Source organism: Rhinolophus sinicus, linkage group LG01 (genome assembly GCF_036562045.2).
Source record: "Rhinolophus sinicus isolate RSC01 linkage group LG01, ASM3656204v1, whole genome shotgun sequence".
Classification (NCBI taxonomy): Eukaryota; Metazoa; Chordata; class Mammalia; order Chiroptera; family Rhinolophidae; genus Rhinolophus; species Rhinolophus sinicus.
The window spans coordinates 150,909,673-150,933,843 of NC_133751.1; positions in this window are offsets into that span (position 1 = coordinate 150,909,673).

Below are 24,171 nucleotides of genomic sequence, written 5' to 3' on the forward strand. Positions count from 1 at the left end.
TCGCAAAAAAAGCACACATACCAGTATTTCAAATCCATTAGTTATGGGGGAAAGAGTGCCTCCAATTCCTCAGACTGAAACTGCTGAGCAATCCTGGGTGTCACTATTGATCTCGTGAGCAAAACTGCTTGAAATACTTAACGTGTATATGATTCATGACTAGATGTAACCAAAACTAATCTTCCACAAAATAGATTCGTGTCTAACATGAATGCATGAATGTAGATTCCAGAGAAAAGAGCACATAAAACAAAAAACGCCAAGGTAAAATTACCAACAGAAACTTAAGTTAATTATCTGCTGTACTAATTTCTCAGCTTATGTACCCTCACTTATCCTATTGGCATATTGGCATCCTGAGTTTGCAAGCGGTGCCCATAAGTTCTGAAGTTAGTAACATTCTCCCTCTTATTGCTACTAGCTGTTGTCATTTATGTGTCTTTGTGACAGCCTTTGCTATTGGTCAGGGATTTTTTTCTGTGTAATCATGACGCAATTTCCATTACCAAATCCATTGACCTAACAGGAAGCCTTCACTTTATGCCAGTTCTCTTGTCAGGAATGCAATCTGCAGGAGTGAAGATGGGCCAGCCTATGGGCTGCCCCCTCATCCATTTTTCTTGATAGTGCATTTGCCTTAAAGTTTAACTTCCTTGGTTTGACTTCAAGGCTCACAACAGCAGGACTTTAAAAATACCTACAGAGTTATTGTCTTTAAAGTAGTCTCATAGTGTCAGAAGCTTATACAATTAGAAAGGAAAAAAAGAAATGATCTGGTTCAACCAATTGCCTACAACAACTGAAGCCCTAGAGCATCACAAACTGGCCTATCTAAAGATAATTAAAGAAGAACAGAAATAACTATATCTATATCTGTGTAGCTATAGCTATATCTGTATCTATCATCTATCTATCATCTATCTCTTTTTATCTATCATATCTATGATATATGTTATATATAAAATTTGCAAATTATAAAGTATATTGTATATTTAAGCAATTAATTTAAAGAAAATGGAATAAGCTAATGTCTTCACACTAATAGTAATAGCTCACTCTCATTGAGCAATTATTACATGGTAAGTACTTTCATGTGAATTACGTGAATTATTTTATTTAATTCTCACAGTAGCCCTATGAGATAGGTAATGTTGTCTTCATTTTACAGATGAGGAAACTGAAATTTTTAGAAGGTTACATAGGCTGGTCGAAGGGTACACAGCAAGTATTGGGATAGGAATTCAAATCTCATTAGGTTGACTTCACAGTCCACAGTCTTAAACCCTCTGATACTCTACACATTCTGGAGATTAGCAAGAGATAGTGGGAGACCATAGGAGGAATGCAGGCTTTGAAGTTTACAAACATGCCCTCAAAATTTTCCTCCATAGCCATGGGCTATGTGACAGTGAACAAGTCACTTAAATCTTCAAATCTTTAAAATGGGGTTAACGCTAGATGGCTATTAGAAAATTATGGGGATATTAAATGAAGTAATATCTAAATGCACTTGGCACAAAGCCTTAGCTGTTCTATAATTGGCTTCAATTATTAATAATAAATAATATCAGCCTTCAGACTGACCTCTGTGAAAAATGTAGTCTTCAAATTTTCTTCAAATGAGAGCTCTTTTATTTGGTCCTACACTGGGAGTTGAGATTAAGACACAGATCTGCCATCAAAAGCTCACTGTGTAAGTGATATAATTAAGGTATCCCTTCAGGTTGACCCTGAGTCACGAATAAGATCTCTTCATCATATGGGACAGTAACTGGGTCACAGTAGGTCATCAATAGCTGAATATCTGCTGGATAAATAGATGGATGTTTAGGGGATTCTTTCAATCTTTTAAAACTTAGATTCAACTTTAGTGTCTTCTATGATACAGGTTGAACAAATTTCAATAATTGCAGCACTACTTCCTTTTTTCATATTAAAAGGTAAGAAAAGTTGGTAATTCTATAGACCACTAACCCTACAACCCCCTGCCCTTTGGTACTTTTTTTACTCTATTTATATTAATAGGATTAAGAATGAACATGGTCTAAATTCTCTCTGCCTCACTTATGAGATAGAATCTTCATGGAGTAGAAATATAAACTAGCTCACTCTGAACATAAATATAAGTAGTAGTAATAATAAAAATTTGTAGAAACTTGGTATTGGGTGATTCAGAGTACAGGAATACCAGGCCTAGATATAAGCACTAACATAGAATAGAAATTAGCTCTGGTTGATCGTATTACTTGGTGGTTTAAGTGTTTCTTCTTTGTTTTTTGGTGGGTTTTTTTTTTTTGTAATTATCTTCCAAAGTATCTATAGTGAAATACATTTACTTTGTAATTATAAAAATAATAAAATAATATTAAAAATACAATAAATAGGCTCAAGGAGCAAACTCTGATATTTTTTAAAAAGGTTGACAGAATTTAATATCTGCATTTAAATATACAATCCCACTATATTAATATTCAAGAGAAAAAATAGCACTGCAAATTTATTTTAATTAAAAAGTCATGTCAACTAATGAAGGTTGAAAATTGGAATCAGAGAGATAATGTTTGAATATATTTACTTTTATGTTTATCTTCTTTGATTACCGATGTCAAGTTCAAAGTTGTTCAGAAAATTACCTCTAGAATATTACATGTAGTAACTTTATTAATTTTTTAATAAACTGGTATCTTTAATAAAATATTCTTTCTCATCTCCTATTCTTTCAATACTTTTTCCTTAGCTAAAATGCATTTATTTATTTATTATCATATTTATTGATTTTTATAAATTCCTTGAATTTTTTTTCTTTTTTCTCAGTTTTATTGAGATATAATTGACATATAACATTGTATTAGTTTAAGGTATACAACTTAATGATTTGATATATGTATATTTTGCAAAACGATTACTACAATAAACTTAATTAACATCCATCATCCATCAACAATATTTTTTTCTCGTGTTTAGAATTTTTAACTTTCAAATATGCAATGCAGTATTATTTAATTATTTTTCTATTCTTTTGATGCACTTTTAAATTAAGAAGGTTAACTTTTTAACTTTATTTCTTAACAGCTCTCTTTTTTTAACAGCTATTATTTAAAAATATTTTTGGATATATTATACATTTACATAGTCTCCAAATCACAATAGTATAAAAAGGTATAGATTGAAAAGTAGATTCTTCAACTTCTAGCCTTTCCTTTGTTGATAACTAGTAAGTTTCTGCTTTCCTACATCTGCCAACATGCCATCTTTGATTTCTGCATATTTTTATAATCTGGGTTAGGAATCTTCTTTTGGAAATCATTGCAGAGGTGATTGTCATGAAAACTTCAGTCAATTCAAAAATTTTTCCAGGGGTAATCTTGCCCTATCAACCCAAACGTATATCTTTTGTTTTTTAATCTATGTAGGATTCCAGGTCCTTCGCAGCAGCTCCACACCCATACTATTTTTGCATGTCTTATTTATTTATTTATTTATTTATTCATCCATTTCATTAAATATTTATTATGTAACATCTCCCAAATGCCTCCCTAAAACTGTGCCCTCAAGAAGTTTACAGTCTGGCAGAGAAAGGAATTCCACTATAATAATGGCAAGGACAATGATGGGTTAAGTACAGATCCTTCTTCAGAGATGAGACATCTAACTATATCTCAGCGAGAAAGGGAATTCTCCCAGAAATATATATCAGCTAAAAAGCAAGTGATATGTAGGCTAAAGTATGTGGAGGAAAGCATGCCAGGAAGAGGAAAAGGCATGTGTAAAAGTCCAGAGGTGAATGAAACATGGTATGTTTGGGAACCATGATATAGTTTTGGTTCCATGATGTGGTGATAGCATAAAATATTGAAGGAGAATGAGGTATGAGGTGGGGGAGGAGTGTACTGTGAAAAAGGCGACCTGCAAGATAGTCAGAAGCAAGATAACATGGGCCTTGTGTAATGTAATATATTAAGGCATTTGGACAATGTACTGAGAATTATGGGTACCAGAAATGATCTTTAAGCAGGTAAAATTTGCATGCTGGAAATAACATTCTCGCTTCGTGCATATTTAGATTGATGAGGAGATAGAGTGGGAGACTACTTCAAAGGCAGTTGCATAAATTCAGTTGGGTGATGAACAAATGCTGAACTAGGATGGCAGGAAGGAGGATGGAAAGAAATGGACACACATGAGAGATATTTAGGAGGAGATGTAAAAGGAAGTAAGGCAATGTAGGTCAGAGAGAAAGTATAGTTTAAGAAACATCTGCATTCCAAGCTTGGGCCAATGAGTAGATGATAGCATATCACTCTTTGGAACAGGAAACCCAAGAGGAAAAGGAGCTGGGAAGAGGTGGAGCAGATGAGGTCGGTATTAGAATCTTCTAGTTGGAGGTGCCTGTGAGAACTTCAAGTAGATATATGAGTCTAGGGCTCAAAAGGGCAGGTCAGTCACAAATTTCGAGTCATCAGACTATTCTTGGTAATGGATGTGGGCATGGAGGAGTGGGCTGGGGAGACTACACAGAAGGTGCCCACGGTAGAGCCTTGATGATATTTTTCAGACTAACAGAGAAATACTTAAAGGAAGACTGTTCTTTATCCCCATGCATTGCCTAGCTGGTTCAAGGACTAGTTATAAAAGTCATAAGATAAAAGATGTTGTAAGATTAGGATGTATTTGTCCCAATTGTGCCTCAACAGAAATTTTTCTCAGAGGATTTAATGAGGGCATTACAGTAAATCTTGATACTCATTTTAAAGTGTTGTATGTGTTTTGTTTTGTATAATTTACTTTATGTCTTATTTATATCTTAATTTCATAAAATATTTTGAAAAGGCTATACAGAACAGAATAGTATAAAATAAAATTGGACAAAAATCACTTACAATAAATTAAGACTCATATTTAGGGAGGGCAGACAAAGTGAGGAATGTCCAATGGCAGAAACATGGAAATCATATATAAGGTGTGATCAAAAGACTTGGTGAATGTTTAAATTAAAAAAAAAAAAAAAAAATTACTAAGTAAAAAACACATTGCCATTAATCCTCCTCGCTTTGAACACACTTATCCCATTGTTCTTACCACTTTCTGCAACAGTTCTGGAAGTCCTCTTTCATGAGTGTCTTTACCTCATCCTCCATCATGACAATGCTGTCACACATTGCTTTTGGTACAGCAATTTCTGTCAAAAAAACATTACAGTGTGTTCTCATCCACCTTATTCACTGGATCTGGTACCATGTGACTTCTGGCTCTTCCCCAAAATCAAAATGATTCAAGACACCGAGGCCGCTATGATAGTGCAGCTAAAGACAAAAAAGAGGACTTCCAGAACTGCTTCAGAAAGTGGCAAGACGATGAGGTGTGTTTGAAGTGAGGTGAGAGTGTTTTGAAGGGGATTAATGGCAATGTGTCTCTTACTATAATAAATATATATTTTTAATTTAAATATTCACCGTATTTTTTGATCACATCTCATATATCTAGTTTGTATTTGATTATGTTTATATCTGAACATCTGAATATTTATTGATGTTTACTTTAATATATTTTCATTTGTTATTCTAATTAAGTTCTTATTGCAAAACGATTCATCTACATTTTGGAAAATTTAGAAAATAAGCTAAAACAAGAAAATGAATTTGACCTAAAAGTCATGAAGAGTTCCTGTGGTATAAATTGCATGAGGTCAGGAATTTTTGTCTATTTTTTCATTACTTAGTCTCCAAGACCTAGATCTATGCCTGACACATTTAATAAACACTTGTTAACATTTTAGAGTCTTTAGGATTAGTTGCAAATAAGATATAGATGGATTTATTTTTTTGTTTAAGAAGGGTCTTATTAGTTCTACCTAGCCCATCCTAATTTGTTTCCACTTTTCCGCTATCATCCAATTCACTCCAAGTTTTTGTCCACTCAGCAAATATTTATTGAAGACCATACAATATGCCAGTCACTCTTCTAGGTACTTTGGATATAGCCGTAAAATAAAAGCAGATCAAGTCTCAGATTTATGAAGTTAACATTCTAGAGAGAAAAGACATAAACAATATCAACAAAGAAATGCATTATCTGTCAAGTAGTAATAAGTACTCTGAAGAAGAAATAATGCATGACAAGAAGACAGAGAATAATGGTTGAGGGAGGGGCACTATTTCTTGATAGGTGAGTCAGAGAAGGACTCTCTGAAAAGGAGCTATTTAAGTAGAGGTTCAAATAAAAGATAGAAATAAGTCAGGTAGATGGCAGGTAGAGAACCATTTTAAGTTGAAGAAACAGGTGCATGGTGTGTTTGAGCCTCAGCAGGTAGCAGATGTGCCTGCAGGCCAGGGTTGGGCAATAAGAATTGCACTTGCAGGCGCAACCAAAAGCCAGAACATGTAGGACCATGGACTCATAAAAGCACTTGGAATTGTATTCTATGGGGCTTGGAAAACAATTGGAGTGTTTGCACAAATAAATAACATGATTTGAATTATGTGCCAAAAGCATCACTGTGGCTACTATTTTGAGAACAGAATCTAGGAAATCAAGAGTAGAAATGGGGAACTGGTTGGAGGTTACAAATAATCCAAGAAAGAGATCATGGTAACGTGACAAGATAGCAATGATGAGGATTTAGAGAAGACGTGGGTTCATGATTTATTTTGAAAGTAAAGCTGACAGTATACTATATATGAGAAAGGGGAAAATCAGAGGAGTCAAAGGTTTTTGATCAAGAGAACTAAGAAATGGAGTTACCATTCACTGAGATGGGGATCATTAGTACAGGAACAGAGGAGAGGGTAGGGCAAAATCAAGAGTTTGGTTTTGGCTATATTAAGTTTGAGATGTCTATCAGGCAGACATGCAGTGAATTTGGTAAGTGGGCTATTGCACATCCATGTATGGGACGCCTAGGAGAGGTTTATTTTGGAGGTAAATTTTGAAGACAGTCATCCAATAGATGGTATTTATACGGAATGGATAAGACTACCTAGGGATTAAGAGAGAAGAGTACTGAGAAATGAGCCCCAGGTCACTGAAACATGTGCAGATTGGGAAGAAAAGGAAGATCTTGCAATAGGATTTGAAAAGGATTAAGCTTTCAGTGAGGTAGGAAGAGAGCAGAGAGAGAGTGACACAGAGAAAACAAAGTGAAAAGGGCTACTATACACAGAGAAGAACCAAGTCTGAAATTAGTGGTGATACATTAAGATTGAGAAGCAATGATTAGATTTGGCAGTGTGGAGGTCAAGAGACATTTTGGTGGTGACATGAAAATGAAAGACTGCTAATTCTTTGGAGGAATTTAGTTCTAAAAAGGAGTAGAGAAATGGAGTATTACAATAGCCTCCTGTTTTTGCTCTTACTACTTTTGTTAAGTAAAAGAATGACAGCTTCTCTATCAGACAAATGCAGAATCTCAGTGGCTTAACAGCATGCTAATTTTTTTGTTGCTTATGTATTATCTAAATTAGTGACTCCTGATTGGTGAGCAGCTCTTCTTCAATGAGGGATTTAAGAACTCATGTAGAATTATGATCTTTAAAATAAAGCTGCCAACATCACTTTGCTGTCTACATCCACCTGAGAAGGCAAATATCATGGAGGATAACACATAGGAGGTTTTGGATATCAGACTTGCAAGTGTGATACATCACTTTTGCCCACATTTGATTGACCACAAATTAGTAACATGGCCACTCCTATACGTAAGGGAGGCCGAGCCATGTAAGCTACTTGAGTGCCCAGGAAGAAGACAAAACAGATTTGGTGACTAGTTAGCCACCTTTGTCATATTCAAAGACAGCCAGTCCTGCCATTCAGACTATGTCTATGTTGTTTGCTGATGAAAAGCATCTAGGAGAAAGGAAAAAATTGAGGACTTCAGAGTAACAGGCACCATAGTAAAATCCTTTGGGAAATTAGGAAGGCCTGGGACGCAGGCTAGAAACAGAGAGATAGGTCCTGGTTAGCAGCATGGATAATTTACCTTTTGTGTTAGTGGAGACTGCAGAATATAAGGTTGGCAAAATTGGAGGTGAGAGTATAGAAAAGCTAATGAGAAGAACTCAGTGGTTTGCCTTAAAATACAATTGAACACTCATTAAATGTTTCTGTCTTTCATCAAAATTTTTCTGGAGCAGGATGAGTAACAGGAGATTGATTTTGATTTTATGTTTTGAAATTGTGTGTGCCAACAAGTCGAAAGAACATACATAAAATACATGAGGCTAAAACCTTCATGTATGTCAATTAACTCAAAACAAATTTGGCACGCGTAAACCACAGCACAAACAGCCCTCATAAAGAAAATGAAAAATAATTCTCTTTCAGACCTTGATGGTATCTTTTAGCAAATGATTGCTGAAAACCAACACTAAATAATGCCTCATGGCATAAAATAATACATACTACTATTACCAGATTCTATTAATACATACTCTTTTAATATGTTAACTGAAAACTATTTTGATTTTTAAAGTGAATATAAAATGAGTCATCCTAAAAATCCTTTACCACATAAGGTAAATCTTTTTCATGGAGATTTACAAACACCAAGCAAGAACTTGACAGTCTCTCCATGGATACCTCATATTCCAAAGACATAAAATGCTTTGAGAAAGACTTAGCTGGGAGGAGGTGTGTGGAATCATTTTAACAGCATTTCCAGGATTTTTCAGTGACTCATAGTTCTAGGCATTCATATGAATTCCCAACTTGCATTTTAAACTTTACAATCATTTAAAAAGAGAATGCCTTCCAACTTTTCATGATAATGAGATCAAACTTCCTCATTGAAAGCTTTAAAATAGTGTTAGTCTTTGCATTCCTCCTCCCTCACCCTCATATTCCTCCCCCACCCTGATATATTCCATTGCATTGTTAGTGGAACTGCTTTGTAAATTCCAGAGAGGAAAAATTGTGCCCGATAGACTTGGGACGCAGAAAATCAACAACACTGAGTTAAACTGGAGTTTTTACCCCATCCTTAAGAGATATCACTGTTTCATGTATTACAACTTTTTCTTGGTTGTCTTGGTCTGATTTTTCTCCCTTAGTGTGTGTAGTCCTGTGCAAACAAGCATCCCCTTAATTTCAGTGGCTAAAACATCCAACATTGATTCTCACCCACATTACATGTATGTCACAGGTCAGATGGTTTGGGCTCTACATATCTCCTCATTCTGGAAGCCAAGCTGAAGTAATAGCTCTTAAATGAAAACACACAATGCTCAAATATGACATTTGAGAGATCTATTTATATTCTATTGCTCAAAATATGTCACAGAGCCAAGCCCAAAATTACAGAGGACAGGATTAATACTTTTCCCACAGGATGCACAAAAAGTTTTATGGAAAAGGAAAGAGTGAATAATAGCAAATTATAATCCAACATACCATAATATCATAAAAGCCATGAATCTTGACTTTTGAACTCAGATGTGCAAGAAATATAACTTCTCTAATCAAAGTTAATTGTGATCTTTGAGCCCCCCACCACTAAGGTGATAAGATTTAATCAGTTTTTCTGGTTCTTCCGATTCCTACCCCACTCTAGATTATGTCACAGCCCCTCCTCTAACAATATGTCAATGAGTTAGGTGCAGTAAGGATCTCATTCATTTGTGCATATAGGATGTTGCTGAGACATCAGGTTTATTAGACTCCTCCTCAGGTCTTTGGCTCTCTGTCGCTTTTGTGCCAAACTTTGGGAATGGACATTTTGTGAATTTGCCTATGGTCCTGCTTGCCTAGACATACTGTAAAACTATTTCTTCCCTAGGATTTTGCCCCATCACTGTTGGTTTCTTACAAGAAATGGGGTGCAAGCCCCTTCTGCTCCTAAATCCTATGAAACTTTGAGTTCTTGCAGTATCCCTGGTATTTGTGGTCTAGAGGTAGATACAGGTGACCTCTCTGCCTTAGGATCCACAGGTGTCTTTGTGTCTTAGTCTGGATTCTTCCAGGATCAGACTCTGACACAAGAGTTTGAATTCGAGGAACTTATTTGGTAAGTGCAGAAAACACCAGTAGGTATGTGGGGGAAATAATACAGGAAAAGAAAGACTGTAAAGGGTGTGCTATTAAACCAGTAGAAGATTGGAGCTTCATTTTACATGGAAATGCTGACAAAAAATTATTCCACCTGAGGAGAGAGGGAGCTGGGGTATTTATACACTAAAGATTGAGAAGTTCTGTGAGATACTGAGAAGAGAAAGAAAACACACCAGTAAACCCACGACTCTCAAGGGTTCCTGCGACAGCTGATTCTTTTTTTTTTTTTTAATTAAAGTTTGTTGGAGTGGCAATGGTTAGCAAAGTTATATAGGTTTCAAGTGTACAATTCTGTAATACATCATCTATATATCACATTGTGTGTTCACCACCCAGAGTCAGTTCTCTTTCCATCACCATATAATGGATCCTCTTTGCCCTCATCTACCACCTCCTCCCCACTTACACTCTGGTAACCACTCAACTATTGTCTGTGTCTATGAATTTTTGTTTATTTATTTGTTTGTCTTGATCCTTTGTTGCTTTCAGTTTTATACCCCACATATCAGTGAAATCATATGGCTCTTGGGTTTTTCTCTCTGATTTATTTCACTTGGCATAATAATCTCAAGATCCGTCCATGTTGTTGCAATGTAATACTATTCTGCCATAAGAAAAGATGAAATAGTGCCATTTGCAACAACATGGGCAGCTGATTCTGCCACACTTTCATCCTGCATTTTTCATGGAGCATTGAGACTTTCTGCAGTTCTGGGGAAACAACACTTCAGGTACGGAGATCCAGGTATTGGCAGTTCCTAGTCAAGTAAAGTTCATTGAAAGGGACAAGGATTAGGGCAGGAAAAATACTTCTGGTACAGCTTGCATCACTTTCCTTAGAGCCCAGAGCAATCCTTTTATAATCTTTGGGAAAGCCTTTTGCTTCCTGTTTTTGGTAAAAAATAATTTACGTGCATTCACAAACTCTCTCCTTATTTTGACCTTAGGCATTTACAAGTAAAACAAGGCCAATTCATAAACGAATTTATTTTATTGTTCAGCGGCTTCCCCCAACCCTCAGCCCATGCCACCCTCAGATCTTGAGGTTATGTACTTTGTGGCTAGGAAAGAAGAAAACGGTAAGAAGGATAAAATGAAAAAGAAAAGAAAAACAGAATAATATCTCGACATTGTTATGTTGTTGCCATCTTATATCTCTACAGACGTATAATGTGGGAGGTTTACGTAACTAGTAGACTAATTGTTAAATAGCAACCTAATTTTTCAGTGGCTTAACATAGCACAAGTTTATTTCTTGCTCACAGCATAGTATGCTGTAGGTCTGGTGAGGGATGGATGTGGTGAAGACTGAACACCAAGCAGTTATTCAGTCTCCCAGGCTCATTCCATCCTGTGGTTCTACCTCTTCCAGGTAGTCACATAAATCTCTGTTCGTTTTTCAGGTGGGAAAGAGTCAGGAGGATTATGCATGGGAGGGTTTTATGGACAAGTAGGAATTGGAGTTCATTAATTCCACCTACATTCTATTAGCTAAAATTTAGTCATATGGCTGATCAGGAAATCCAGTTTCTCTACATGCTTAGGAGAAAAGGGGAACAGAACAGTATATAACTGGCCAACCTTTGTCATAATGTGTATAAAGATTTAAGAGCAAAACACTGAACTAGGAATATGAAGACATTAGTTTTAATTGTATTTCTCCACTTACTATCTCTATGACTCCTAACCTTGTTACTTAACCTCTAGGCCTCAGTTATTGATCTGTAAAAGAGTGACAATAATATCTGTCCTACTTACTTAAACTCCTAGACTGTTGGAACGCAAAAGGGCATTAGAAATCTTTGAATTTAGCATCTTTCTCCATGTCTTATGTAAGACCACCTATGTTAGATTACTTGGGCACCACCAGGCCCTACTATGAATCTCTTAGAAAGAAGAGCACGAGACTCTGCATTTTATGATTATCCCAGGTATTTTTTCTGTATATAAAAGTTTGGGATCCACTGACTTTGTTTAAATTTTTCATTTTACAGTTAAAGAAACAAAGAAAAAATACAAGAAGGTGATGTAGTTAGTAGTAGACTAAGGCTGCAACTCTTACCTCATGAGTAACTAGCCAATGTTTTTTGTTGTCTTTTCTCCCAAACCATACTGTCCAGTGGGGATATTTTTGAGGATCAAATAGCATAATGTATGTAAACACGTTTCTTTTGAACTATGGTTCATCATGTTAAAAAAAATATGATTTAATTTTGTAGCCTCTGGTCAGGAAAATGTCTCTTGAGGTTTTATCTTCCTTTGAAAATATTATTCAACATTTATGAAAAATTAGAGGCAAACTGTGGCAACACTGGTTTAGTTCTTGAACCTTAAAATTTCCCTATTAGTTTTCTAACAATTCACTCTTTCCTACAAAGTGCTCTAGGCCAAGGCAACTACATGTGAATGTGTTTCTGTATGTCTGGCATCCAGCTCTAGCTTGTTTCAGCCAGACCTTCTTATCTAAACTTTCAAAGTGAGACTTGCTTAGCATTTCTGTACTTCCTGACTATAGAACCCCAACCCTGTCCTGTATCTGTCATTGGTCTTAGGTAGAGGACCTCTTCATGTTAATGTGACATTTTGGACTTAAGATGGTTTCCTGCCCCAAGGGCAGAGTTGTATTGTTTTATGTTTTTATTATTGACTATTATATTTATTATATTTATTCTTTAGCATTTTGTTTAAATCCTTGCTAAGACTGTTGCCAAAAAATTAAGTGGTGAAAATTGCCTGTTTTGAAGGAAGTGGAATAAGAATATTTCCTTTTTAAAATATATACTATTTGTTTCATTTCAGTGGAAAATATTTTCTTTAAAGAATATACTATAAATCCCTTAAATAATAAAGTATCTTAAAAGCTAATATCAAGCTATTAATTTAAAAGTTATTTCACTAAACAGTAAAATTTGTTAAACAACATAGTATTAAAATCAGCTACTACTATAGCTTCTAGCTATAAAGATCCCAACATTTTAGCTAAAAAAGAAAAGAAATATTTGTGTCAGGTAATAATAAATGAATGCTTAAGAACAGGGATAGCAAAACATTTTCTGACATACAAAATAGACTTGCAAACATTTTTTTTCTATTTCCCAAATTAACCCCCTTATCAAAAATTTTTGCTCATCTTTATTCTTGTGTCTCTGAAACTTTCCTAGAAATTTTTGGTGTTGTTAACACAGCAGAGTTCAAGGCAGTATAGTTGAGTTATTTCTGGAATGAATGAAATCACTCAGTAATATCAGACAACTCAGTGACAAAGTCATTTGTTCATTCATTCACTTATCAAACAAATCTTATGTGAAAGTTATGGGCATTGTGCTAAAAGGATAAAAAGAGGAGTAAGATGTACTACAGGTATGATGATGTTTTGCACACAAATAATATATACACCACCAAATAAATGTATCAATGGAAAATACAAAAAGTACTTCAGAAATTTGAATGATTCAGATACATAAGAGTTTCTACTGAGAGATGTGAGCACACTGAATTAACTTGCTCATCAAAGCTGAATATTTTATTGCTTTCAGCTATTAAGCAAATTTACTTTTATAACTGCCCTCTAAACATATTGAATTAGACAATAAAACAGAAAAACAGTCTTCATATAATGGACAACTGAGAAAAGGAGACAGACTTGGTGAGAGACCAGCCTTCATAATTCCCAGTTGAAAGTCACCAAGAAAAACCAAAGGACTCTTTAAAAATAGAGTCTCTGTTCAATATCCCTAGATGATTTTGTGAAAAGTCTTGGCCTTGAGTTAGTGACAGAAAATTGAGATTATTTTGTGGGATCTGGAACTGCTATTTAAAATGACAGCAAATGAAATCTACTTTTTAAATATCCAGTGAAGGTTTTCCATGAACTTCATGTATAACACAAACATTTAAAAAGTGTAGTTTAGTAAAACGAGAAATAACCTAGTTTAGGATTGTTTCAATAGCCAATGAGAATAACCTGTGTTCAAAAGTCGTAGGAATTTCAGCTAATAGAATGCTGCTTGTCACACATTTAAAATGCACAAAACAGTAAAGGAAGTAGAAGGAAATTTAAGAGCTGAGGTTTGAAACAACGAAGGTTGTGTTTTATCACAACGAAGGCATAGAGTATGAACTGGACTTTTTCAGTCATTGAAACACTAGACAAGGAGAGGCCTGCTATCTTTAAATCTGTGAAAGTAGATTGTTTCAAGAAATGGGGTATTTCAAGACAAATTTAACCAGACACATATAATTGGTAGAAATATTTTTTACTTCTATTAATATATTTAAACATCTTAAAATTCAAATTTGAGTTGCATTATTTCTTGGTTGGATATTTGCTATTAATCAAAGTATTTTGTGTCCTTTAATCCTTTCTGTCCTTTAGTTTTTTGCTGTATATGAAATTCTAAATTATTAGAATTAGTGAGAATGTAAACTGTCTTTTATAATGGCTTTATTTTCATATCAAAATCTTATTAAAATATAAAAATGTTAAAATATTGTCTGTAAAGTGTGATGCTCATATTAATTTTGAAGGTTTTAATTTTTGAAATGGATATTAATCGCACTAAAGATTAAAGTATTATTCTTTGATGTTTCTGGAATATATTCATCCCTTGAGATATGCCATTACACACCTTTCTTTCCCAGAAATTCTGCATTTAGGAGCACGAGAGTTTAATTTACATAATTGAATATATTTTTCATTTTTTCATTCTTAAATTTAAATAATTTTCTGCAACTCCAACTAAAAGCCTATGATTTCACAGAACTATTAAACATGGCTTATTTAGAGAACAAATTTAATTCAAAACACTTTTCTAACGTACTTGTGATATGCTCAACAATTATTTAGAGATAATAAAAAATAACTTTAGTAAAAAGTTCCTCATTCAGAGAATAGACAATATCAATAATAATACTCACGAAATGAATAATTACCAAAATGAGTGGTACTGATAAAAAAAAAAACATGAGTGTACAGTGAAAGGAAAAATTATTGCAGACTAGAAAGTTTGGCAAACTTTGAGGTAAAACTTGAAGAAAAGGTAGAATTTAGATTGGAGAAGATATTCCAAAACATAAGATTTAGTAAGAGTTTTATGAAGAGAGGTTATTTCTAGGCTAGTAAGATGTGAGTCACCATGTTAGATGGTAATTTAAGTCAAATTCTGGAGGGCCATAATGGAAGCCAATAGAGGAAAGAAGTTGATTAACAGGAAGAAAAAAAAGTGCCGTATAAAGCTCAAGGAAAATTTGGATGGAGATGGGGCCACTGAATTAGGTGAACTCCAGAGTGAAGTTTCAAGAGAGCGTTAAGAATTGAAGCCACATTATAGAAGTGTAAGAAGAAAAACAGTTATGATAAATGATGGCAGCAGGAATAGCCCACTCATCTGAGGAAAAGGAAAATTAGGGTCAAGGAAAGTTGTAGAGTGTCTGTGTGTGTGTTCAGGATAGATAACATTCTATAAAATGTGATCAAATGAAAATCAAATATCTGGCATGAATATATAAAATGTGCTGTTTCTCTAATATAGAGTAGAATTATATTATTAAAAACAGCAGATACATTTACTATTCAGTGTATTGTGAATCCTTTTGACATACAAGCAGCCTCATGTTCCAGAGATGTATTTGTGATAGATGGTGAAATTTAGATTCCTGTTTTCCTGCAACAGGTAATTGCCAGGAATGACCATGTGCCACTTACATTAGCAACATTGAGTACTGTTGGGACAACTTGGTGCAATTACTGCCATACTAAACAAACAGGTCTGTGTTAGCAACTTCCTGCTCAGGTTCTGCGGGACTGAGGTATGTGAAAACTCATTATTTCTATTCCTAGAATGTAGAGTACCTATTTTGCAGTGGACATTTGTTACTTTCTGCCTGTCTGGTAACTTTTCCTTTTAGGAAATGTTCCTTTCTGACGTGGAGGTAGTTAATCAATAAACTTTAATATCCCCAGAACTCCCTTCTCCCACCCAACACAAAAGCCAGCATCTGCTTCAGGCTTGCCAATCAGATTCCCCACAGCCTAGGTCATAGTGATGGGTGATTGGACAGGCACATGACCAAGCCAGGGCAATCAGAGTCTCTCCCTAGAGACAGCTGCAGGAATGAGGTATACTTTTATTTTCTCTGAGATTGTGGACTAAAAAGACAAATAAACCTAGAGTCGCCAATTATTTTTACAATCATATCATAGAAACATTCCTGAGAATAAGGCCAGCTCAGAAAAAACTAGAGCTGAGAGATAGAGAACAGAACCCTGATGAGATTGGTTTAAGCTCCTGGGTTCAGCTGTACCACTTCTCAGTTACATGAATCAGTACATTCCTTTACTTTTCCTCAGTGCTCTGTCATTTGCTACACAAAGGGTCTAATTGATCATGAGGTTAGAAAAAAAAAGTATGAACAAGGAGAGTTATAATTGTTCCCTTTTCTGAATACCTAAAACTTTAATCTTTATTTCTAATAAGAAATGCACACATCACACTCTACCATGTGTTATAGTCATTTATGCACTATTTTTATTTCTGGTACTAGAATGCAAGCTTCTTGAGAGCAGGGATTGTTTGTTTGTTTGTTTGTTTGTTTGTTTTTTCCCTGATATTCTTCTGTGTGGCTGGCACTGTAACTGACTAGCTCTCTGTCTTCCCAAGCTCTTTCCCCTTGTTCTCTTACCACTTGTAGAAACTGGCAAAAGCCAGATTCTCACGACTCTGGTCTCTCTGCAGCTAGAAGTGATCATGTGATCCAGTTCTGCTCATTGAGATGTAAGGGGAAATCTGCTGATAGAAATGCCTTGTTTTCTGATAAAAGGAAAGAAAAGAGGCATTGCTTCTTCTTTTTTGTTTGTGCTGGGAACATGGATGTGCAAATATGATGCCTTGAGCTACAGGAGCCATATTATGATAAGGAGGCACAAACATGAGGGAAACAAAAAGCCAACTTGCTTAAAATGTCAATACACCATGCAATAAACTACACCCAAACCTCTTTTTTTCTGAGTTCAAATGACTAAACTTAGAATATATTTGTCCATGCTATCTGAATGTTACCTTATCAAGTTAGTGATGATGTTCCAAACTTAGAGTTCCTTAAATGATGCATGAACTTTAATCTAGATATTGTTATCTATGAATCAGTAATTTTGAAGCTGGCAAAATTTTATGTTGGAAAGCACATAAAATCAGAGGACTTGAATTCATTTCTCTTCTCTGCCGATTACTAATTGTACGATATGACTTTATAAAAGTCAATTATGAATTGCTGTTTCCTTTTATGATATGTGGGGCTAAATTACATTCCCTGAGTATTTCACAGTTTTGGTATATGTATTAGGTTGGAAAACATACGTAAACGTATTTTATAAAATGTAAGGTGCTAAAGAAATGTTAATTAGATATTTTGTTGTTATTTAATTGTCTTTTACTTTTCCCCACGCAGAACTGTAGCTATGCTTTGTCTTTGCAATAGTAAGCAGCAGAGACCTTCTAAGAGAATATTATTTATTTTTCATAAATAAAATTGGTTATAAGGTAACATTGTATTTATGCAAAATTACATTTCATTGTTTGAAAATAATATGCTATTATAATGACCTGTTTATGTTCATCATCTATAATGACAAAGGAAGAAAAGGAATGTCTGGACATATTTTATTTGTGATATGATAAAACCCTAGATTCAGTGTGGTTATTCCAAGAGAGTACGAGTGCTGACATTTTAAAGTTAAGGGCTGAATGATTATAAATCTGCCTCTATTTTGATACCATTATTTGAAAAGTAATATGGAAGAATCCTTGAATACGTCTAGCATGATGTGAGAAAAATCCAATATTTGTGTAAAATTTTACAGGATCAGCTGTTTAAACAATAGCCTGATTAAATATCAATACATGTTTTGCAAGCATTGTAAATTTTTCCCTATTCGTATTTTATAACATAATTTTCAACTGGTAAACAGATTTTCCTGAAAGCAACCAAATTATAGTATACTATGTCTTCTTTCCAAAACATAAGGGTAAACTACCAAAACACTCCAGAGAAAACAACAGGCCCCCATCTGCCTTGTCCTAAGTACCAAACATCAGAAAGTTCCCCAGACTGCTTGTACAATAGCTTTGTTCCAATCATGCAAGATAATTTGTGTTTTTAGTTTTATTTTGTACAAAACATAGGTTCTCTCTACAATTCATTATCTAAAACAAGTAACATATTACCATAACAAAATACAAACTCCAATGGAACATCTTATACATGGAAATATTCATTTCATTTTTTATATTTACATTCTAATTTTTATATTTCCTTTATGATACTTTTTCTGATTTCTCCAAATGTTATTATAAATGAAAAATATTTCTTTAACTTTGACCATTTGAATCGTAATTATCTATCGCTAGTTACTTAGAGAAGATTACATGATCAAATTGTAGCCATTTCGGGTTTAGGGCACAGTATGTTTTAACTGCTTATTTAATTTAAGTAAGAATGAAATAGATAGCAGTTGGAATATAATAAGGTGGTAAATTCCTACAAGGTAAGGAGTGTGTCTTATACATTTTGTAACTTCCCTATAATACTATAAAATAAAGTACTAGTCTGACAACTACTAGTGAGTCAGTGCTTATTTGATTGACACATATATAAATATTACTTAGAAGCTGGTAGTACATCTCAAATGAAAATGACTATTTAAAAAGTAAAAATTTGCAACAGAAATATTTGTTATTTAAAAATGTATTTCACTTTTATCCTAACTTGCCTGCATAAAGATATAATTTCATAAATATCTATTAGTAACACAAACTCTGACATTTTATTCACCGAATCCTGATTGATATAAACAGATAAGTAAATGAGTAAATAGACATTTTACAGCAGTGATAAGGGTTGAGGTTGAATTTTCTTCATTATTGATACTAAATTGAAAATCAATAGTGTTTTTGCTCAGAGAGAAACAAAATTAAATCAATTTCAGGTCTAAATTGGTGTTTAACTTTTTTCTCAGTTCTAAAGAACCAATTTGATTTTTAGTCATAAGAATTTTTTTAATTAATTTAATTTTATTATTAGTTTCAGGTGAAAACATTTTTTTCATACATTAAATTGTTTTTTAACACCTCTACTTCAATCATACTAATAATACTAGAAGATTAAAAACTGTAAACTAAACATTTCTATACTAGTTAGCTTTGAGCTACACATACTGTTAGAATTCTAGGAGCTATTATGAGTGTGCAAATTTTAATGTGATATGTAAATATATTTTGTAAAGTATATATTTTAAAGTTGACTTAATGTTTCTATACCATTAAGATGCTGGTCTTCAACAAATAGAAAAAAAAATAGAAAAAAACTTAAAGAAAAGAAAAATTAAAAAATTAGTGTACTCACCAGACTGCCAAGAATTTTCCTTATGGATTTATGCAACACCTCTAATTTCTAATGAGTTATTTTTATAGCTTTTGGAATATTACCATTAAATATTCCCTTAATTTATTGTCAGAATGTTGCTAGTGGATTTCTCTCAGAGGTTTTCTGAGATCTCCCCAAACTACTCTAAAGTCACCTGAGACTTAGCCAGCAGAGAACTCTTATGACCCACGTCCATAGGCTGCTGAGATCAGCTCATGGCATTGCTCCATCCTTACTGAGAGAGCTCTTCCAGGTAAGGCCAATCCACTTCCAAAGAGTAGCTGGACTTCTCCCAGCACATTGGCAAACTGACTGCTGGATGGGTCCCAGTGAGCTGGCAGAATATATTCAGTTGGCTGCTTCCAGAGGAAATGTAGCCCGCACTACTCAAAAGAGGACACTTTCTTTCATAAGGCAATTTGGTGATGCAGGAAAAAAAATGTGGTCATGGTTCTAACAAACTAGTGTTTAGTGTCAGGAAAGGAACTGTTCATCACAACCCCCCAAATACAACCACCAAACAAATTAACAATTTAGAGTTGTTACAGATTTCTCACTACGTATGTCTTCTCTTTTCCAGTTTTTATTTCCCCAGAGCACTTGCCTCAACTTTTAGTCTACCATTCTGTCACCAAAATATATTTTAAGCATTTTAGAGATTTTCTTCTTCAAATATAGTCATAACTGAAATGAAACTTTTACCATTATCTTTTCTACAGCTCTATTAATTTGATATTGGAATCGCCATGATTTTATTTTAGTTTGATTAAAAATAATTTTTAAGAAGCTTTAAATTAGCATTTTCTAAAAATCATGGAGCCAAAACAATCCACTATTCCTTGAAGTTACTTTTAAGTTCCCTAAACAGAACCTATAACAATTTAAAGAGAATTCTTGATAGGGCAAACACCAAAATCCTCTATATGTCTATTTTCAAGAGCAAGGACACAGATATTACCCAACAACTATACCTTCTCTAGATTACTCTGTGTTTTTACTTGAGAATTAGGGATAAATAAATAAATACTATCAAAAGTTTAAAAGGCATTTGACAACACATTACCATTAGCCATAATTTGAAAATTTATCTCTGAAGTCAATACATACTTTTTTGGTTTGTTTCAAACCCATAAATAGTCTCAAGAATCATAAATGGATGCAAAATTAGTGGGCAAAAACAATGAGAAACAGGATAATTGCACAAGAGACTACACAATCTCAAAGTATTTCCCAACAAGATATTTATTAATTAAAAGAAAATTTAGTAATAAAGAAGTTTGCCTCAATCCAAAGAAAGGACTGGCCTTTGGCCCAGGTTCCTGGCAGGTAACCTCTAAACACTTGGAATTTCCTGAAAAATAGGAGTGTCCTTATTATTTGTGGTGGAATTCTAGGACCTCACCACATTTTATTGTTTATGCTAACAACGTGAATCCTGTTGAGCCCCTGGGTAGTTTATGCTAATGAGAGGACGCTGGATGGTGCTGACATCCAGAAAGACAAACCATGCAATTATTAGGAGAAGACAGGACTGGAGATTGAGTTCAATCTTGTGGGCAAGGATCAAATCAACCATGCCTATTTAGTGAAACCTCTGTAAAAACTCTGGACTCTGAAGCTCCAGAAAGTTTGCCTGGTTAGCAATACCCTGAATATTGTTATACTTTCATGAAGGAAGGGCAACATTTCCCTGCAGATGATGGAAGATTTGTGTTCTGAAGCCTCCCAGACTTTGCCTTATGCTTCTCTACCTTTGCCTCGTTCCAATTTCTATCCTTTGCCTTAAATAAACTATAATAGCTTTCAGTAAGTTCTGGAAGTCTTCCTAGCAAACTATTGAATCTAACGGTGTTTTTGGGAGCCCCTGAGTTTGTAGCCAGATGATAATCTTGGGACTATTCCCTCAAACTTTGCAGTTTGATACACACATTGCAGTTGGTGTCAGAAGTCTTGAGCAGACTTGCAGTCTGGAGGGATGTACCCTTACCCTTGAGATTGGCTTAACTCCAGGTGGAAATAATCTTTTCATTAGAGAAAACTGACCGGACATCAGCTTAGCCAAGAGATCAGAGTTAGCACCTCCTACAATGATTAATATTGATATCATGTACTTTCTCATATGGTGCACTGAGAAGGACACAATATCTGTATTATTCTTACTAAAAATGTCTTAACTTTAATCTAATTATAAGAAAACATCTGACAAATCCAAAGTAAGTGATAGACTGCAAAATAACTGGTAGAGACTTTTCAACATCACGAGTTACTGGAAGAGACACAACCACTAAATGCGTGACATTTCAGATTATATTATGGACTAGAAAAAGTACTAAAATAGGGCAACTGATGAAATTTGATTAAGGTTTATAGATTCATAGCATTGTATCTATGTTAATTTTTCTGATTTACAAAACTGTGCTATGTTTAGGTAAGATGTTTTCATTGGGGCAAGTTAAATTAAGGATTTATAGAAATTCTGTCTACTATTTTTGCAAATTTTTATGTCTAAGATTATTTCAAAGTAAAAAGTTAAAAGAATCAATAACATTTTTTTTTTTTTTTTACCTACCCATAGCACAATTGTAAAAATCAAGAAGCCAGGAAAGATGAATACTGGAAATTCTGATGTTCAGTGATATTATATCGTTAGGCACAATAAATGAAATTTGAACCACAAATATATATGATGAAGCCCAACAATCTGTTTTTGTTAGTGATATCATAAGACTTTCTTTGGGGAAAGCTGTTTCCTACTTCTGCTTCAACTCATCTTCAACACTGAGTAATTTCACCTTGAACATAATTACATTTTTCATAATAATCTCTTAAGATTCAAGTAGTTAATTATCACAACTTACTCATTTGTTTTCTGACTTTCAATTTTCCTCATTCTGTAATCTTGAATATGTTACTTAATAACTCTGAGTATTAGTTTCTTTATCTGAAAAATAGGAAATGTAATACCTGTTTTGCAGGGTTTTATTATGATTAAATATGATAACATATTTAAAGCACCTAGTAGGGGTGGTTGGGTGGTTCAGGTGGTTGGAGCACTGTGCTCCTAACACCGAGGTTGCAAGTTCGATTCCCACCTGGTACAGTGAGCTGCGCCATCCACAGCTAGACTGAGAACAATGGCTCAACTTGGAGCTGGGCTGCCTTGAGCTGCTGGTGGCCAGCATGAGAAGCGGCAGCCGGCAAGAGATATCGTTAGCTGCCATGAGCTGCCGTTGGGTGGCCAGTGACCACTAGCTCAGCTGGGTAGAGTACAAGGCTCATAATACCAACATGGGCCAGTGAGCTGCATCCTCCACAACTAGACTGAGAACAACAGATTGACTTGGAGTTGGGGGAGAGAGGGACTGCGGGGGAGGGGGGAAGGGAAAAAAAAGTAAAGCACCACCTAGTAAAGTCCTGAAACACATGAAGTGCTCAACAAATGTATTTCTCTTCCCCCTTCAGTTCCCAAAGTGAAAACTTTAATATGTGATGGCCAGTTCCACACATCAGCACAATAGATTGTAACTTAAGGGGTATGGATTGCAATCTACTGAAAAGCATAAGACTTCAAAATGCCTAAAATTCCTTTTTAAGACTCACTCTCATTATGCTTATGAATTCTATACCCAATATGTTGAGCCATTGTTCTCAGTGTCTTCAACCTGCCAGCCTTTACATGGAAAGCACACATTGGCTGTCCTGGGTCTCCAGCTTGTAGACTTACCCTGCAGATATTGGGACTTGTCAGCCTCTATAATCACACGAGCCAAATCCTTATAATAAATCTCCATCATCTATCTACCTATAATATCTCTTTATCTATCTGTCATCTATTTATCAAATATCTATCTACATCCCATTGGTTCTATTTATCTGGAGAACCCTGATGAATACAGTGATTAATGCTATTTTGTTTTTATTTTTGAACAAATTAATTAGTGAAAAAGTAAACTATTGGGCAAAGTCAATTCACCTCATCTGTACAATGAGGGGTTTCAGCTAACTATCTCTAATTCCATTTAGAGATAACATATTAAGATTCTAAAGCCTCTAGTGTTCTTATTGTATTTTGAAATGAACAGAGAAAAGAATCTAGGTAATTTCACACACTGGTTGAGGAAAAGTAAAAAACCGAAACACAAACAGAAATTTTGTATCTATAGTAATGTCTGTTTGCCACACAAGTCTGAGCAGATAAATACCTCATTTTCTTCTCAGAAGACTGTGAGCAGTTAGCTCCTCTCTCATCTGAAATACTTCCTCTTATTTCATGGCATATATCTCATCTCATCTTATTCTAGATGTAGAATTTCTTAAAAAGAATGATAGTACTACATTTTATACAACTGCTTGCACCAAAAACGAAATGGAAAAATAGTCCAAAGTAAAGTCCAAATATTAGTGGTTACCATGAGCACTTAGTAACTAATTTCAGATCCAAAATATTGACCATCTATAGAATCAGTAGACAAGACTCAAGGATAATAAACTTTCTTCTCTAGGATTCTTATTTGTCATTTAAGGAATAAGAAAGATGTAGACGAGGTAGAACCATAAGAAGTATATTAGATAGCTTAAAAAATAATAGCAAACATATATTGGCCTCTATATTTAGTGCCAGATATTGTTTCAAACATTTTAACTTGTATTAATTCATTTAATCCTCATAGCAACTCTATTATCATTAACATCATTTTAGAAGAGGAAAGA